We start from the raw sequence: 19,659 nt of genomic DNA, 5'->3' as shown, positions 1-19,659 counted from the left end.
TCTTGTTTTTCCGCCCGTCTCTCTGGCTGAACCTCCAGCAGCCTTCAATCCCATTAATCCAAGCACTGCTGGCGATGACGAAGACTGATTTCACCAGCAAACGATCAATTTGTATCTCCCCCCTTTTTTCTTTTTTTCCTTTTTTTTTTTTCCACGCGATGTACAAAATATCATGAAAAAGGCGTTAGTGGTGATAGTTCCACAACAGTGAAATAATAGAGTAATAAGGCAATCCACTTTTGACCTTGCAGGACAGCTAATTCATCTACCCATCTATCTTAATTATTCCCTGGGTTACAAAAGAGAAACTGTACAATTCATTCATTCCACGGTGACAATTCCATTTTCCACCCCCAGTAAAGCACCATCCTTTCTCTGCAGTGATTCTGCCATAGGCCACATCCCTTCCGAGCCTTCTCATGCCATCCTACATACAAACAGTCATTAGAGACCTGATCCAGAGCCTGTTGAAGTTGACCAAGTCAGGCCCTCATTGACCCCAGTGCATTCTAGACTGCGGCCTTCCATACCTTCCCTTCACTTCTAAGAAACAAGAAAATGGCCCCTGATAAGCCATATCAGAAGCAGCAGTGGGATCTCTGGCAGAGCAGACAGGCATTCAGACAGCTTAACTTTGTCCTAAGCATCTGGTCTTTTGAGATCTTTCACGTTGATGGAAGGAAATTATCTTCCAGAAAAGTATGTATAGTCTTGGCAAAATTTATGAAATCTCCATCAGCACCGGATGGGAGCAGTATAAAATAATTTACTCTGAATTTGGAGAATATTGTGATAAGGGCACAGGGAAGATACAGGCCAGAAAGCATGTAAGATTTGAAGAGCCTCTTCTGATGGTTCTGCTTGAAGTCCTGCTACAGAATATTTGCTGAAAATGAAAGTGGCTGGAAACTTAATATTCAAGTATCTGTATGATCTTACATTGCATCCATACATACACACAGTATGACATTACAACTACTTCTGCTGCTCCACTTTGGAGGCTGAGCCCATAATGTACTCACTTTCGGGCACAGCATCCACATGTTGGACTGCTCACATCACTGATCCGCAGGGAGAGGCTGCTGTAAATGAATGCCTGTTCACTGTTCTCTGGAAGAGACAAAGCTACTCTTTTCTTCCAATGGGCAAAGAGGTCCGGTGGCATTTGCAATGCCAAATTTCACAAAAACGCCGTAATAATTGCTAGGAAGAAAGTAGAAATCCTAACCAGAAGAGGAGGTGAAGAGTAAAGTGCTTCAAAGAGAGCAGTGGCAACTGCGACAAATCCCACAGACTCTTGGTTGTTCCTCCTATGAATTAAGCTGGCACAAAAGCAGCAGAAGTCAGTGACTGCTGCCTCTGGTCAGGCCTTCTACCGGAGCCCTGGTTGCTGACATATCCTCAAAAATGAGCATTTTGCTAGCATCCCAATTCCCACTTCAGTTATTTTTTTTTAACACCATCTTCGGGCTTCCTGTTTCACTTGATTCCTCTAGTTTGCAATTCTAAATCCCTTGGACTTCTCAGTAAGCCAACCTCCTCATCCTCACCTGCCTCTTCATATTGCTTGAAACCGTATCTCTGCTTGTCTTTCCAACATGCAGCTCCACTTATCTAAAATATATAACCTTCTCCAGCTTAAAGCCACTATATCCAGCACTTCCTTTCCTCTTTCTCTGTAACAGGTCTTCTCAGCTTTATTTCCTCTCCTGCTTGGTTTCTCTATCTCTGTCCCATTTGTCCACAACCTGTGCTGTCCTACCATATTATTCCCCATCCTCTAATCTCCTGGACCCTTCTGCTTATCCACATTCCACAATTCCAATTCACGTTACAAAGGCAAACTGGCCTCCCACTCACTTCACTCTGCTGGTATATCCTCTGCTCCTTTACCTCTTCCCCACTCTTATCTTTATTTTCCCCCTTTTCACTGTTTTATACTATTGTGGTCCCAGCCACATTAACCCACCAGCTTTTTGCTTTCTCCTCCCCATAGTCCCTCACATGAGTAGGTATCCCATTTCTCTTAGTCATGTCTAATCTGACAAGGTAATCTCTTAAAGGAAGGAATAAAATCTTCTGTGAAATTAGGATATGTCAATGCGCAGTGGTTCAGGTCACCATTACTGATACACTCGTAACACAGATACCACCTTGGGTTCAGGTATTCCTGAGTCGCTAATTGCTGTGTTGAGAACACCAGAAGCACAGCAGGGCAAGCTGATGGGATGGCATAGCTGACTGCAAGTTGTTATGCTGGAAATGAAAGAGCCCCATGTCCCAGCAATAGAATCCCAAGGTCCAAGCAGTAGAGCTATACGTGCACTATAACAGTGCAGAGTCAACATAACTATTTTTGCAATTAAGGTATTGACTACCAGCTGAGGAAACTTTCAGTCCCTGACTCTGACACAGGTTCCATGGTTGACCTAGGTCAGGTGACGTGACATGCTTAGCAGGCCAGCCCCAAAACAAAAAGGAGGGCCGCCATCCTTCATCCGCTTATTGACATTGTGTAGACAGGATGACAGATGTCCTTTGGGTCAGGTCCAGTCTCCAGTACCCACATGTAGTTTCACATTCTTCTTCCACAAGCCAGCATCCTTGTCTCCTTGAGCTTTTGTCAGGTGTTTTCTTGTCCTCAGGATCTCGGGAGTTTTCCATAAGATATAACTTGAGCTTTGCTGTTTCCCAGGAAGTCTTCCTGCCCACATTCCCTCTCTCTGCAGTATATTCTGTAATTCTCTTCCTCCCTTTTTTCCTCAGAGACTGATCTCACACTCTTCTTCAAATCACTACTCAGACAAAGCACTGAGAGTCCATTCTTCCTCTTAGTTTAAGCATGTGGCTGTGGACCTCAAAGCACTCATATATGGCCAACTGCTCCCTATTAGTACGGCAGCAGGATGGCAGAGGTGCTAGCCCATACATTCTGGTGTAATACAATCTTTTTCAATGACCTGGAATGCACACTGAAGAATCTTCATTCTCCCACCCAAAATTAACTTTTCTGCACCCCCTGCAGTGCTGGTGTTTGTGGTATGCAGGAACACTTCCCACCTCAGGCACAGTTATTAGTCTCCTTCCTGGCACTGGATATGGAGTACAGCTATACAGCTGACTGTTTCGATCTCCTCAATGGCTGGTGCTTGTCCAAAGCCCTTGGAGTCATGCACTTCCTTGTTCCCCTGGAGAGCAAAGTTTCTTGCTCAGCTGAAAATTAACTTCTGGGGTTCCACGTGCTTCCTCCTAAATGGCCTGCAAAGCAGTTCTGAAAGCAAAGTACCATGCTTCAGGGATCCTGTGACCAACCTTTCACAGGTATTCGCAGACAAAACAAGGGGAGAGGAGCGAGGGGAAAGGGAAGTGACAGTTCTGGCCAAAGAATAAGTTTCAGAGGAGAGAAAAAAGAAGAGGGAATGAGAATGAGAAGAGAGTGAAGGAGAGAAAAAGGAATGGAGGGAAAGAGGGAGTTGCAATAATAAGGTCATTTGTTACAGGAGCTACTCCTAGTCTGTGTGTATGTAACACAATTTGAGCTAATTGTATTGCCCTCACTTTGGGGACGCTGCTGTCTGTCTCTGAAGCTTTTTCTAATTTCCCTCCTTAATGTACGATTTCAGAATCTTTCATTCTAATGATTTTAATGCAATCAGCAAAACTATGCATGTAATTGTCTTTGGCATGGCACTCGCTGGAGTGGCACTCAGGGACAGCTCCCTGAACCCAGGACTCCGGCAGGAGAATGCAAAACAGGGCTGTTTTCAATCACCGCGGCAGAAGGCAGCCGGCAACGTCTGCGAAAGGCTGCCGAAAAAAAACATTTGTCGGAAGACAATGACAAAAAAGGGGGTCTCAGCTCGGTGCTATTCAGAGACAATTTGTAAGCACGGCTGTTGAAGTCGATCCAAAGGCTCCGGAACAGCTGGAGCTTTGCAGTGATTGATAAGTGCGCCCAGGAGAACTTCATTTCTGCCTGAATGAAGACAAAAGCCCCGCGATGCTGGGCGGATGGGTAATGTCACTATCATTAAGTAGTGAGAGTGGATATGCCAGACCTTCAGATGGGGACACAGGCAGGGCTATAAGGAGAGGTCAGGGCACCCTCCCTTCCTTCCCATCACCGCCAGCTCTTTCCCCTCCCTGTCTCCCCCTCCCCACACACACACTTTCAGCACAAACACGCCCTTTGCTAATTTAATGCCAGTATAATAAAGTTCCCCTGGCTTATGAGTACCACAGCACAAGTCTCCATCTCCTCTTAGTAACAGCTGTGTACATGTTCCTTCCAACCCCACCAGGGCTGTTCTGCAGTGGAGGCTGCAGGCCACCCAGACGCACTTTGTCCAGGGACAACACGGCCCTTGCTCACAGTCCCACACTTGGAAGAGACAGCAGCCTTGAGAGCCACCTTCTGTGCCCACACATAGCTGACTCTCAGCGAAAGGCTCCTTGCCCCCCTCCCCTTCCTGCTCACTAGCCCTTTCTGATACCCCACTCCTGCATTTCAGAAGTCAAGTCCAGCTGAAATTTTTGGGCAGTTATTGAGAACAGTCAGAGCCTCATCACAGGAAAAGAAAGCACAAAATAAACAATAGTTCAGTTTCACTGTGATTGGCTTTGTGTATGTGCTGTGCACAGAATCTCTACTGTCTTAAGGCTTGTCTGGTTTGGATGCTTGCTGACACAGCCTTTTCCTTGCAGAGTTACCAGATCTCACATGCAATATTCTGTGTGAAGAGTATCAAAGCCCTAGCACTTGGAGATAAATGAGTAGGTAAGGATCCCAGTTTTTGCTCTGTGCTTATATCACAGTGAACAAAGGTGGAAAATGCAACCCAAGGACATCTTGGGTTGCGTCGTTCTGAAAGGGACTTACTGCAACCCACCCTTGTCAAATTCAAAAGCTGTCTACTCAGGTTCAACCTCTTCCATAATCATGACGCTGGACACCTTTGTAGCATAACTGGGAATTAGCAGTGCACCACAGAAGCCATGGGAAAACAGTCCACAGAGAGGGTAACACCCATGCAGGTAGGGGAACAAACTGCCTACAATTGCTCCAAGCCTGACTCAGATCCTCAGAGGATCCAACAGCCTGCACCTCAACCCTTCCAAGTACTGAACCCACCTCTTTTCTCCTGTTGCCAATGGCCAGCAATGCTAGGCACAAGACAAAGGTCCAAGAATTCTGCTGCCTGCCAGTGCCCTGCAAATTCTTGCTACCACATCAGAGGCCATAAATAGAAGTTCCTCAACTGAAAGCAGAAACACTTGCTACCAAACTTTGGTACTGTGTTCCTTTCTGTGCCACAGATCAGATCCATACGATCGTTTTAGAAGCTTCACTATTGACCCCTTGATTCCTGCATCCTTTACAGATGAGCTGCCCAGAGGAAGGGAGCTGAGAGACCCAAGAAATATCCTTCATTGCAGAAGGTGATCCTCAGTGGCTTAGCTCTAGCAACCAACAATTCGGATCCTGGGAGGGAAGGGAAAGCCTGGGATTTCTTCTGCTCATTTGACAACACCTGTGCCAGCAGCCATGTCTCACCTGCATTTGTATAAAACCTACCACATGCCTAGTCCATTCAAACACAGCTTCAGCACGTTCATGCAGAAAGCTGCCTGACATCTCTCTGTGCCTTCTGCTGATGGTGAAAGCAGGGTCAATTGTCATTCCCTTCAGTCACCCTCCATTTTCAAACTCCAGGAGACTTTCGCTAAAGCAATATAATTTTTTGACTGCCTTACACCCAGACAGCCAGCATCTTGCTCTCTCTGCAGGGTGAGGGAGGAGCACAGGCCAGCCATCAACATGAGAGCCAGCTCCCGTTGGCTGCAGAGAAGCGCCAGCCCAGCTGCTATTTGTACACGTCACTTGGAATCTCCGCATTCAGCACTGTCCTTGCCAAAGCCACCAAAATGTGTGCGCCATTCCCTAACCTTGTCCCCAGAGCTGGCACTGGCTGAGTGTTCTGCCTCCCTGCTCTGCCAGCTCAATAGTTATGCAGAGCACTGCAGTGGGCTTTCTCAGGTGGTTGGCCTTGGTGTGTGCTTTAGGGGGCCCCGCTCTTCCTGAGCTGGTACCTCTACTACAAGGAACTACTGCTCCTGTAGCATCTTCAGGCAGAGAGGTCAGAACAGAGGCTTTCCAGAAAGGGAAACAGAAGCTCCCAAAGATCCTAGTGATCTCTATCAAACAAGGAAGGAACAGAACAGGATCCCAATGCCCACCAGCTTACAGCTCCTCTCCTCCACTGAGCAGTACTGTCTGTCTTCACTCTGCAGGTAGCTGTAATGACACAGGAAACTGCTGCTGAAGGCAGGTGATCTCCTGTTCCCCTAGATGTCTTTTTTCAGGATCTGCATGTTGAGTAGTATTATCAGTAACACATCAGATCAAAGTTTTAGCAGCAAGCAGAAGTGAGACGCTCAGCTTTATTAAACTAATCTGGGCCTGCAGAGACTTTGTCCCAGTTAAGTAGAGACTCCCTGAGCCTGCACTCAAGCTCAGTCAGACAACAGTGTCCAGAAAAGGGAGCTAGCTGCAAGAAACAGAGTGGCCAATAAGGAATGTGTTACTGCAGCTACTGCAGGCTCCAACTTTCACATGGAGAGAAATTGCCCAAGTGTCTCACTGCCATCAGACCTCCTGTTTCTGATTTCTGGTCACTGAAAAGGATTCAGCAAAGTCCCCAAGGGCATTTTCCCAGTATCTAATACCATTCCAGTATACACAGACAGTCTGATTTGTGGGTGGTCCTGAGTGGAGCCAGGAGTTGGACTCAGTGACCCTTGTAGGTTCCTTCCAACTTGGGCTGTTCTACATGATCTTATCAAAGACACAGCCTCTATTCCCATCAGCAGTACACATGGCAGAACAAAAGATAATTCCAAGATTTCAGAGCTCTGCTCCGATCCAGACCCAAACAGCAATGACACTTGGTGCTGGCAGATTCTGACCCCACTGTGCACTTCCCTGCCCAAAGCTATGATGGTAGGGCTGAGCAGAACCCAAAATTTCTTCCAACACGCCCCCGTCCCCAGTCTGTTCTGTGCAGTAATAAATAGTGATCAATCTTGACAGTGAGCATCCAAATGCCTGGCATGCTGTGGAAGGTGAGGGCAAGGCAGTATCTACTGCAGAGATGATCCCTGGCCTGCATCCCATGATGACCCCAGAGAATTCACACCACCCGCTCCCTTCTCTTGAAAGGTGATAACAAAGGTGTGAGTTTCTAAGCCTGACTGGCTCATAGAGTTAAAACCCAATGAACCTGACCAGATCAGTGATAAAGCCAGAGCTCAGCTGAATTGGTCATTCTCTTGCTCTCTCGTTCTCTTGCCTGACCCCTCCTTTGCATGGTTCACAGAATCGGCAAAACTCCCTGACACAGAAACTGGAAGACACTCGATCTGTCGGTAACAATTTCCAGCGGCTTTGACGGGAACAGGCAGAGCACAGAATGAATAAGAAAGGGAAAGTAGAAGGGGAAAAAAATTCCATCTCCCATTCCTCTTGCTCTCTCTGTCACTCATTCATTTCTCCTTGGCTTCCTCTCTTTCTTGGTGCTCCAAAAGCACCGCCTGCCTGCTGCTGAGCAGATGAGGACAAGCTCCTCACACAAGCTGCAGGAGGTATCCTAACCTGAGCCATGAAATGGAACAATTCACCAGAGGAGAAAAACTGTGTGCACACAGAAGGGTGGATGAATTGTCTTACTTCTAAGCCCCTTCTTCTCTTGCAATATTCTGGTTCCCTGCCCAGGCCCAGGGTTGCCTACACTGACTTAGAGTTCTAAAACAGGTATGAAGGACAATGCAGAAGGTAGGGCTGTCAATGATTTATATCTACATTTATTTTTTTTTATTTATTTTTTTTTATTTATATTCTTAAGGTCCACTTTGCAGGGAGGGAAGAAGCATTTTCACTTTACTCTGCAAAGCGGGGTAAAGCTCAGTACTACCAGAGTGCTTTTAGTCACTAGACCTCTGGCCCAATCTTTCCTGCTCTGATCACTGCAGCTTCAAGTTAGGTGCACAGTAGGCTTGGTAAGAGTTGGGAATGGGTTTATGAGCAGTCATGCATACAGACTGAGACTTCTGCAGCCCCTCAGGGCTATACACCCATCCCACAGTCTGGCACCATCGCTGTAGGAGGTTGAACTCTGAAACCCAGACAGTTCCTTCCCATCCCCAGGTTCTGATATCTTTCCTGAAGCAAAAGTCATCTTAAGTGCCTAGGGAGATGTGAGAACACAGTATGATGCCTACTTTTCCAGGCAACTCATCTATGCCCATCCTGACCAGAAATCAGATCAGCTAGAATTATGTAAAATGCAGCTCTGAAGATGCAACACTTCCTCTCCCCCTCCTCCCCCTTTCTCTTGCTAGAAATGGAAATTGAAAAGGAAGGCTTTATTTCCTCCTCAATGGTGGGAATATCCTGAGTGCATTTACAGCAGGAACAATCCCAGGATTGAAGAGAGAGCTGAATCTAACCTTGGAAGCCATTGGTGCTAAGACTGTCCCTGGAGTCAGGGGTTTCTCTCCCCATCCATCTCTTTGCAGTGTCACAATCAAGCTTCTATGGTGCCCATCCTCACTGGCTCTGAGTTATTGTGGTACATCAGCAAAAGGAGAACTAGAAGATTGTAACTGCCCTCCCTGAGACAGCTCATCCAGAGCCGTGCCAAAGGCAGCAGCTTGTTTCCTCCTCAGCTGATAATTACAGCAGCTAGAAAACACTACTTGCCATGTTGCTTTTAATTCATACCAACAGAACTGACAGCTCCAGCTACACACACTCAGGGGCTGCAGGTAGAAGTCTGTGAGGAATAAAGCTGCAGCAGCCCTGACTGCAAAGGGCTGGGAGGCTCATCTCAGCCTTCACCATTCCCTCCCTTTGCTTTGCCATGACTCGCTTAATCCCCTCTGCTTTCTGTACCTGCTCCACAAGCTGACTTGGCCTCAACTGCCTATAATAGTACAGATGGATGCATGTCAATACCTAGGGAGTCACAGACATAGAAAAATCAAGGCAGGGAAAGGATGCAAAGCAGACTCTGTGTAGCTGCACCATCTCACCAGTTGTCATGCCATCTATGCTTTGAGGCTGTCCACCACAACCACACCAGTTCTGGCTGTTTGAAGTGAGCAGTCAAGTATCCGGACACCAAGGATAAATAAGATTTCTACTAATACTGCTTTCACAGCAAGATACTAGAAAATTTAGCTGACCTTTGTTAAATAAGCTCAATGGGTCCCCTGAGAGATGGTGAATTACTGTAAGCCAAGCATACAATATCTGCCCCAGGCCACAGCCTGCAGAACAGATTTTTCTGTGCAAGAGGCTACAATCCGCTCCTCCTATGGGCAACATATCTCTTTTATGCCAAGGGGAATAGGCACCCCATCCTACAGTACCCCAGCCTACAGCACAACAAGCCAATTGCCCCCATCTACAAAACCATTTTCAGGAGAACAGGAGACTGTAACAGTGAAGCTTTTGACTTGCAGCACAGGAAACCACTCACTGAGAAAGCAGAGTGGCCAAAAGAGCACCTCTTGTCTGAGAAAGATGCATCCAGCATCACATTTTTTGGTATCCACAATTGCCCCAGGTGTCATTACTACTTTCTCTCACAACATCAGAGTGATGAGGAAAAGGGAAGGAATAGATATAATTGGAAACTACTTTTTTTTCTAATCCTCATTCTTTAAGCAACCCTTGGTTAACTGAATAGAGATTTGCCCCTTCACAGCAAACCGATACAAATCTGATTCCAGTTGGTTTGAGCTACTTTTATTTTTCTCTCTCCCTCTGTAACCCCACATCCCCAACTCTGACCACTCAGAGGTTCCTAACTAAAACAGATCACAGATTCCACTGTCCACAAAAAAACAGGAACATTTTTATATTAGCTTTGAAATCCATTTTAATGGCCCTGAGGGACCACCTCATTCTGGTGAGGCTGGGTCAGAATCGGGCTACCGAGAAAGAGAATCATTCATTGTGGCTGAACAGGCACAATTTCATTTGCCAGGCTCTGAAATGAGAAGCTCATTGCTGATGAGATCAAAAAAGGAAAAAGCTTCTCTGCCATTTTTCTCCTTTTCTCTGCTCAGAGTTTTTCCTTGTCTGTCCCCTGCCACCCCCCCACTAGCCTTCCAGCAGCCTCCCTGGACACAAAAGGGAAGGGAAGCAGAAATGTTGGCGTCTCAAGGGGAACCCACACCTCTCTCAATATTCAGAATATTGCATATGAAATGTCAGAGGAGTTATCAATCTTACTTTGATGGAACAAGGAGTTTCATTTGTTAGTGCAGGATGTGAAAGGGGCTTTTCAGAGCTGTACACTTACCCTTCAAAACACTTTTCTCCACAGGATCTCTGTGAGTGCTCACCCTACACAGCATCCAGGTAGCTACACATCCACTCTTGCCAGCCCACCCTAGGCAGAGAGCAAGGGATGTGCAGATAAGTAGAAGTACACACAATGGCAGTGATGCTGTACACAGCAGCAGCACAGGGCAAGGGCCAGTTGTCAGCCTGTAGAAAGCCACATAACTACTTCATTTGGCCTGTAACATCTGATGATGCAGCTCGAAGTACATAATGAAGTTAGCCAGGCTCTCTGCTGATCCCAGTCACTACAGCATCTGTGAAAACCAACTGAGCTTAGTTGTCCTCTTTGACTGCAGTCTCATCCCAAGCCCTTAGTAACCATCAGCATGTCAGCACTCTTCCTCACGTCCTCCCTAGCGAAGAGAGCACACACAAAGAAGCCTCAGCGAGGACAGGAGAGCAGCCCAAAACTGAGACATACCAAATATGCCCAACTCAGTGATCACATACTACTTACTCACAGCAGTCTGGAGAACTGGGTCCTAGATGACCGTAGAGCAGAAACAAACCTGGGTTCAAGCTCGAAAGAGACCAGTGGGAAACAGCAGATACCAATATACCCTGAAAATATAACTAATACTACTGTGCTACAAAGTTTCCAAGCAAAAGGTGGGTTAGCTAGGTGAAGAGCAAAGACAGAAAGCAGGGCTGCTCACTGATAAAGAAAGATAGCACTGGTATGGGCCATACATAGCATACAGCTTACATATTCTGGTCTGTGTGTTTTTCTGGCTTCTGATCAACCCTGCAGTTCAGGAGGTTGGCATTTCTAACTCTTGCCTATTTTCTGTGTTGTGTGATCCACAGCCCACAAGTTTGTGCACTGTTCCCTTGTTGGGCAACCAGAAGGGACAAGTTTCAGTTTCCTCCAAATTCATCTCTTTTAACACTATTTGACTTTCCTAAACATCAGCAGTTGTATTTGGGGCTGAACCAGGTACTGCATGACCCGATTCTCTCTTCACTTGCTACTAACTACTGTAACTTGCAGACCAAACAGATATACACAGGCTCCAGAGACCTGCAGGAGATTACATCTTGTTCTCTGACGAACAAATGTTGGTCCTTTAAACCTTAAAAACCTTGAAAGACCTCAAAAACCTTGAAAGACCTTAAAAATGAGGGTTTGAGTCCTAACTGCACTATTCTCCACTATTAAGAATGTTCTGCTGCTCAAAAGTTAGTATAAGCAGCACATCTGCTCAGGAGGTGGGATAAAAGCTTGGACACCCCACAACATGCAGCACCCACCCTTGGATTTAAGAACCTACTGCTGGAGAGCAGTAAAACTCTGATGGTTCCCTGGGAGCTACAAGTTCTATATGGACAAGTCTGGAAATGCTGCTGCTTCCTGCAGCGCCAGCATGCTGCAATGAGGTGCTGTTGTTTATGACAGACCACTGCACAGGAAAAATCTCCTGGTCTCAAGCCTGACCTTTCCATCAGAGGTCACCAAAAAGTCATCAGTGATTTCATCAGATATCCACCAACTGAATTGCCCTGACGTGCACACATAGCAGTAACAGCATATGGGTCACACTCATTTCCTTGTGTGACTCAGTCACTCTGAGCCCAAGGCCACCAGTTAGGAGAAAGAAAGATCGTCTGAGATCCTGAATTAGATTTCTGCTCTTGGCTCAGATCTCATTCTCAGAAATATGCCTACTGAGTGATTACAGGAATTACACACCCAGTTCAGCGTTACAGGAGGCTGTCCGAGGGGGCTGTGCTGCAGCAGCATCAATCAGCACAGCTCTGCTGACACCCCAGCATCTCAGTGCTGACTGTGGATCTGTTCCAACATCTTTCTACCATGAATTTGGATACTGCCCGATGTTAGCACAGGAAATAGAAAAGAAAAAGAAAAAAAAAAAAAAAAAGATGAAAGACACAAGGGTATTTCCTACAGAGAAAGTGAGAAAATGCTTGTTCTAGCTGTCAGTGATTTACAGGGTCATACTGTTTGTTGCCAACAGATTTTGTTATTTATCATGTTCATTGCTATAAACACTAAGGAGCCCCTATACAGGAACTTCGGCCACACAGCACAGGGTGCTGCACAAGCACTGAGAGTATGGAGAGATAAAGGCACCTGAGTCCCACCAGCTGCTGCCACTGCAAAGATGCTGCAGATTCACAGCAGGATGTAAAAGAGGCGGTAGGGGAAGATGGCAGGTGTCCAGAGTGCCAGCACATTTCTCAGCTCAGCACAGAACAAAAAGATTCTCTTCACTCCATCAAGTTTATAGAGTTAAGTTCACAAATGCTGAATGCTTGCATCATTTTTAATGCTTTCTTACTGGCCACAAGGCTATCAAAATGCAGAGGAACTGCCTGTGCAGCCAGAATCCTGAACAGGAGATTACCCAATAATAATTATTACTACTGGTACGTTATTACAGATTTATACAAGCTGCCTCTATTGAGAGAGCATTGTCAAGTCGTGTTTGCTTTGCTCTTTGCAGATGAATTAGAGGTAAACATTGGTAAGCTGCTACAAAAGTACTCCGAGGGACAGCAGAGCTCTACAGACAAGTACACCAGCACCTGCTTTATCTGTGATCACCTTTGCAAGGACATAAATCAGGAGCAGTGTTCCTGCAGTCAGCACACCAGTTCCTCCAGCAACACGGAACAGCTCACGGCTTTGTCCAAAAAACCCATAGACGTGATAGAGGCAAGGCCAGGCCCACAAGAGCAGCCCATATTCTGTGCTTCATAGCTGTTCTCAGTGCTGGGAGCTCCCACCAAGGCAAAGCCCCCACTGCACTGTGTTTTGCACTGATTAGTAATGACAAAGCACTTGTTTCAACAATTTGCAATGAAAAGACTGAAACGTGGCATATTCTGCACGCTCAGGTCATAGAAGCACCGCCAAGTCTCATAGTCGTATGGTGAGCCCATATTTTTTCTTCAAGCAGCAGCTCCCAGTCTCATGAGTTTGAGATCTTCCCAGCAAAGGCTTCTCTTGCTTACAGGAGCTGCACACCTCAGACCTCCAGGCTGGTCCAGCTAACCGCTTCTGGTTTCCACCAGCATCCCATGGGCACAGTGCATTAGCTACTGGCTGGGTTGGCTCTCAATTCGACTGGAGCTAAATCAGCCTAGAAGGAACTAAAAGGCTGAAGAACAAAGCAGCGGGACCAGAGACCAGGTGAAAAAAGGTCGCCACAATCCCGGCCTGACAAAATTGACACAAACTTTCCAGACAGTTTTCAATGTGTCTGAAGTTGGAGTTAGAATTACCAACTCGATATGCACATCTATTTCACTTATTCATTATTCAGTTCTAAAGAAATCATTTATCTCTGTCAGGAAAAAAAAGTGAAATACCAACACAGTGGGAAAATAAATAAATACACTGCCCTGAGAAAGTGATGTGAGAGCTCTACAGCAGAGCTGGCAACCAACATTCCTGTTCAAACCAGGGTCTGCAAGAGGAGGATGCTCTGGGCTGCATCCCGCCAGGGTTTGAGTATCCCCAGTGCATCCCTGGCAACTTCTTCCTGCATTTGCCCCCTCCATAGAAGTGACTGCCATGTGGCTCATACATGGAGGTATTCAGGCACCCCGATCTGATTTGTCAGCTGCTTATCAGAAATGACACGGAATAACTCCACCGCACCCAGTCAGTGCCTTACTGAAGTATTACAGCAAACCTCCTACAGTAGTACTGGGAGCCCAGCTGGAGCTTGGGGCCCCAGATGTGACATCAGTCACACCATCAGCATACAAGACATAGAAAGAAGCAGCAACGCAGAGAGGTGTTCTGGTTCAGTTCAGCTCCCGCAGCAGGTGGGACTAAACCCAAGGTCCCCAAATCCACCGCTTACCTCACAGCATCAGGATAACTGCTAAAACATCCACAATAAAGCAGCTTTCTTTTGTTTTGCCAACATTAGCAACACTTCATTCCAAATTCAAATTGTTACAAGGTCAGGCTTTATTTTTTTCTGTTCACAGACCTGAAAAGACTCTGAAATGCCATACCTTGTCTGAGCATTCCTTGCACAAAGAAGATGCTCAAATCTCTGCCATAGTAATTTGCCCTCAGAATAGCTTTGATTCCTATGTAAGACATGTGAGGTCGCTCAAGTTATTTATTCCTTCTGCTGCTAGGTGGACTAATGATGGAAATAATAGCCAGAGGATGGGAATTTTCAGATGGAGCAAGATCTACACGTGCCTATAAGACTGAGGGATGTATATATGGTGGTCCTGTTAAAATCACTAGGTGCAAACACACGTACAGTGCTATGGCCTTTGATCACGTTCATAGGACTATGGGACTCCTCCATTCAGGATAGCAACACACTTTTTCCATTTCTTAGCTTCTGCCAGCACTTTTCTAGTTAAAGGAAAAGCAGAAGGAAAGTTAAAGAGCAGCAGCAGCTGCTCCGGTGTCTTCTCCAGATGTTCAGCTATGTTCAGCCCGTTAACAGTTTTAGAAATCATTTGTCAGCAAAGGTTTTGCTGCCTTGCAGGCTTATCTCTGAAACAACACAGTACTTACAGAAGAACTTGCTCTCACCCCGCCAAATTTAGCACCTAGAAGCCCCTTGTCTTTTCTTAATCCAACAGATCCTGATTCTTTCCTTGGGTTGCAGAAACCACTCAGTGCCTTAAGGATGAGGATGGGAAGAGGCATCCACCCAATTCAGAGTGCTTGCCTGCACTCACCATCAATTTGAATGTTTCACAATAAAGTTCACTCTGTCTTCCTGAGTCCAGTGTTCAAGCATATCTCCCTGCTGGAGAGTGCTGTCTTCTGCTCATTACCATGCAATTACTGTTATGATTCTCCATTACATAGGTCAATAAAAGGGAGAACTGCAACAAATGAGTGCTAGTGCTGAGATCAGGGTACGGAGGAGATCAGGGTGGAGCAGTGACTCATGTCCAAAGTTATAGCAGGTCAAACTGCAGATGGCAAAGGGCAGTCACAGCGGGCCAGAGTTAGGACCTCTTAACACCTGGTCTCCAGGACTTGGAAATGAACCATGGTGACAAGAGCTAATTGCCAGAGGGATACAGTCAGGACCAATTACAAGTGTTAACTGCTAATTAAGATGATGGGGCCAATATCAGGGCCACTGCAAAGATCAATTATGGGATTACTGCAAAGGCCCACAAGTAGATAAGAACAAAGCCCACCTGCAGCCTCACAGACAAACCCAGGCCAGGTAAGGAGCTTCCAGAAGAGGAAAATGACTTCTTCCTTTGAGGCAACTGGGAGACAGAGGTTCAGTCTCTCGCCAATATCATGAATGAGATTCAAAGTTCAGAAAACAAGACTGATTTATTCTAGCTGGGGTTTCTGCCCAGAGGCCTTCGGTGTTGGTAGGAATGGTGTAAGGTTTGACTTACCTTCTCCACAGCGTTAACAATCTCATGGCTTTAAAGAACTACCCAGAGAAACAAGAGTCAGCTGTATTTACAAAGGGCTCACTGAAAAGGAGCGAAAAGCATAGCCCTATCTGCCCTAGGAACTGCCCTCAGGAACCAGGCAGGTGTGAAACCCAGATCTTCTATATTTCTCTGCTAGTGTTAACACCAGTGAAACCAGGATCATAGGTTCTAAGCCCAGCCTTACCCTCTCCATGCTTGATTACCTGCCCATCCACAAACACATTACACAGTGTGTGAAAGTACTTCTCAGACCTCTGCTAGGGCCTCCAGCTGTTTCAGTGCAACAGAGAGAGCTCTGTGAATAACCATAGGGTTTTCCCTCCATGTGCAGATTATACACTTTGTTCTTAGGGCCCAGGCTGCTTTCTAAGCTCTAGGAGATCTTCTCTAACCACTTCGAAGGCATCTGGTACTGTCTGCAGCACAGTGGAGGCAGCGGTACAAAAATACCCTCTCCTGTGCCCTCCAAGACCACCCGGGTAAGGAGGGAGGTCAGAGCATAAGGCAGGCAGAGAAGCTGTGCTGGAGGCATACACATGCAGATTTGCTCAGGGCCTAAACGTTCCTTTGTTAAAAGGGAAACAGCTGGGATCATACTATTCTACTTAACTGCAAATTTCTGTTCCGGGTTTTGTTCCCTCTGATATTGTAACAATCAGAAAGATCAACACAGTGGAATTGCAATACAGGAGGAGTAATGACAAAGGGACAAGCATGATGGAAAGGCATAAAAAAATAAGTGCTCAGCCATCTCTGAAGATGTAAGCTCACAGGGAAAACTCCACAAAGGAGTGATCTCCAACCAGAGATCTTTCCCCTGTGCCAGTCAGCCCTTCAATGAGATCTAAGAGAGGTGCAGCCAGGCTCCACCCCATCTGGTCACACAGTTGAATTGCCTTCACCTGTGCTCCCAGGGCTGACCCGCTCCTTTCCCCAATGTGCTCAATCAGTGGTTCAGGTTGTGACCCAACAGTTACCATACAGATCCCAACCTGCACAATTCCAATTGCTATGTATCCACGCAGACTGATCTTTGTGGTAAGACACACAGCATTCCATACTTTCACACGTGGAGGAGATCATGATTCACTACATTCTAACCCTAGGCAGGCCATATTACATAGCTCTGAATATAGCAGATCTCTTCAGAGCTGCAGAACCCACAACAACAACAAAATTGGCTGCAGCCTCCCAGCACACTCTTCCTTGCAACACAACCAAGTTGACACCAAAACCCCATTCCACAAGGCCTGGCTCTCTCACTCAAGCACCCACCATTACATGACTCACTTCCAAGCCATACCCAGGCGCTGTGCCCCAGACTGGGGGACGTGTCTCTCAGCAGCTGGCTCAGGTTCCCTGAATCCTGTGCAGCACTGAGGCAGCCTGTCAGCCCTGCACTACCCTTACCAGCTCACCTCCAAAAGGCAGCTGTAAATCCAAAGAGACATTATCTTACCTGCCACAGTGTTGCCTCCTTGACTGCCAGCAACGGCAAAGGGACCGGTGAAAAATGCTGTAAATTAATTAACATCAGACCTCTTGTAGCTGTTTGTTACTGTAAACAAACATTTTAATATGCAGTAATTAATTAAATCTGCCATGCTGTCCCCCTCCTCCCATTGATCTTTCTTCAGCTTTTCTTCTGCTCTGTCTCATCTTTTTCGCTTGGTGAAACAGATCACTTGCAAACAGAGACACTGCTTTCCCAGTGGTCCAACAGCAGCGACCCAATTCAGAGAGATCACTTTCCTCTTCTTAATCAAATGCCATTGCTTTTTTTTTGTCCATACATACTGGCTCCTCCTCCTCCTGTGTACATTCATTTATCCCTCCAACACATTCATACCCATGCATCAAACCTAAAGAAAGAGCTAAATATAAAACTAACTTTTTGGTAAATATTTAAGCACTGCCCCAGCACTTCTCCATTGCCCCCTCCTCCCCCCCCCAAAAAAAAAAAATCATCACATCTTTGGCCTTATGCATTTTCCTCGGGTGGAACCTTTTCAGCCCTGTCCCACTATATTACAAAGGTATTTTATTTTCTCATCTCCAAACTGCACCCTAAGCACAACCCCAAATTTCCTCTGAAGCAGTAGGCAGTTACACCAGACACCGCTCAACCAAAATACGTTTCCCAGCTAAGTTTCCTTGGTAGCTTATATTTGATGGCCCATTTACAGCCCCTGTGAAACACTGCTCTATACTTCACCTTTCTCCCATCCCTAGACACTAACAGAAACCAACCATAACTCTATGACTTCTGCTTAAGCTGCAGAGCCCCACAGACATAACCTAGACAGGAAATTTCTGGGCACAGTTCCATCATGGTTCCATTTAGCACATTCAGCCACTTAGTTCCATGCACCCAAAATCATGGTAATATTTGGATGCATAGTTCTGCCAGATTAGGATGGGAATTCCAGGAGTTCTCTGTACATACATAAAAATGGAGGTGTGCGTGCAAGAATGAGTTTACATACAGATACACTTACATAAAAGCTATGACAACACATGCAATCTGCAGAACAATTGTTCTCACCAACAAGCAGCATCACCTTCAGCTTTGTGCAGCATCTCCAAAGACTCTTTATAAACACCCAGTGAAATTTTATTGCCACAGAAAAATACCTGCTGGATTGGGAGGAGCTAAATCAGCCCTGTGTGAAATGGGAGGCAGCTGGGGCAGAGCTGAGCTACAATCCCTCACCTGTGCTGGATAATGAAGCACAACAAGTCACCTTTCCATGCAACCAAAACCATTGCCCGGAGAACTGGGCCTGGACCAGGAGCATTGAGTCCCTTTCTGCTGTCTGAATCACCTGGTGTGATCCTTGCTCCCTTCAGAGAAGAGGATTCCCACAGCCTAGGCAGGCTGGGCCAGGTAGCACTTCACCCACAGGAGAGCACAAGGTCTGACCATGGCTGGGAAGAACTCCCTGACTTCCACAAGGCTGCCAGCATAGGCAGCTCCAAAGGCTGCCTGGTCATTTTCAGACGGTGGGCTTCTGCAGCAAAGCCAACCAGAGCCCGAGTACCCAGCAGCTCTCAGGAGCAGGCCCTGCATTTGCAGTTTTATTATCCATTTTTCTTTTAATGTCCTGCACACTTGAGAAACCCTGTGTGAGAGTCAGAATGAGAGAGAGGGGAAAGAGACAGCGAGGGAGAAAGAGAGCTCATCATGCCCATAAAAGGGACAGATTCTGATTAGCTGAAGTTATAAAAATGATTTATACTTGCAAACATTATTTCTACTTGTATTGTTTGCCTGCAAGCGTTAACATCACGTCACGGACACTGTAGCCAGACTCAGTCATCCCTTGAGACAGGACAGATGGCTAACGTCCCCTTCCCATCAAAGAAACCCCCCAGTGCAGAATTGGGGTGACCAGAAGAAAGACTTTGCTCTGGCTCTTGGCACTTCCGATCCTCCTGGGAACATTCATCCTAGCGCAGCCAAACCAGCATCCCAGGCAGCGAGCAGAGCTATCCTGATGTCAGCTCCTTCCCTCTCTGCCTGGCATTTCCCGACCAGGAGAAGCTCGCTGCGTCCTGCCTATATTGTGTGCTTTCCCCGCCTCCTGCCAGCCCAGATCTGGGTTTATTTCCTCATCCGTGATTATTGTAAAGAGGAGCAGAATGAAATGCAGATGCAAAACATGCTCGTAAGAATTTCCTCTCTCTCTCTCCCCCATCTGCCAGAGAATAGATTTTAATCTTTAATCCATGAGCAATCAGCGAACACTAGCGAATTGCAAATTACAGATGTTTTACTGTCTTTGGCATTTTTAGCTTCCTCGCTTCCCCACTGCCACTCAGTGTCTTTCTCACATCCT

At 46.4% G+C, this 19,659-nt stretch overlaps 2 long non-coding RNA genes across 19 annotated transcripts in view; both read right to left on the bottom strand.

Annotated features, from left to right (window-relative positions):
• Positions 1-19,659, bottom strand: part of LOC125693953 (uncharacterized) — a 309,716-nt gene that overhangs the window by 86,364 nt on the left and 203,693 nt on the right. The gene's annotated exons all lie outside the window — the stretch shown is intronic.
• On the bottom strand, positions 1,079-18,420 carry LOC125693955 (uncharacterized). The gene is made up of 3 exons (XR_007377334.1): positions 18,319-18,420; positions 17,280-17,336; positions 1,079-3,271 (listed from the first exon to the last, which is right to left on the bottom strand). It is a non-coding gene; the product is annotated as an uncharacterized LOC125693955 (long non-coding RNA).

The sequence above is a fragment of the Lagopus muta genome, chromosome 5 (genome assembly GCF_023343835.1).
Source record: "Lagopus muta isolate bLagMut1 chromosome 5, bLagMut1 primary, whole genome shotgun sequence".
NCBI classification, from domain to species: Eukaryota; Metazoa; Chordata; class Aves; order Galliformes; family Phasianidae; genus Lagopus; species Lagopus muta.
The sequence above is the reverse complement of the archived record's forward strand: the minus strand, read 5'-3'. Positions and strand labels throughout refer to the sequence as shown.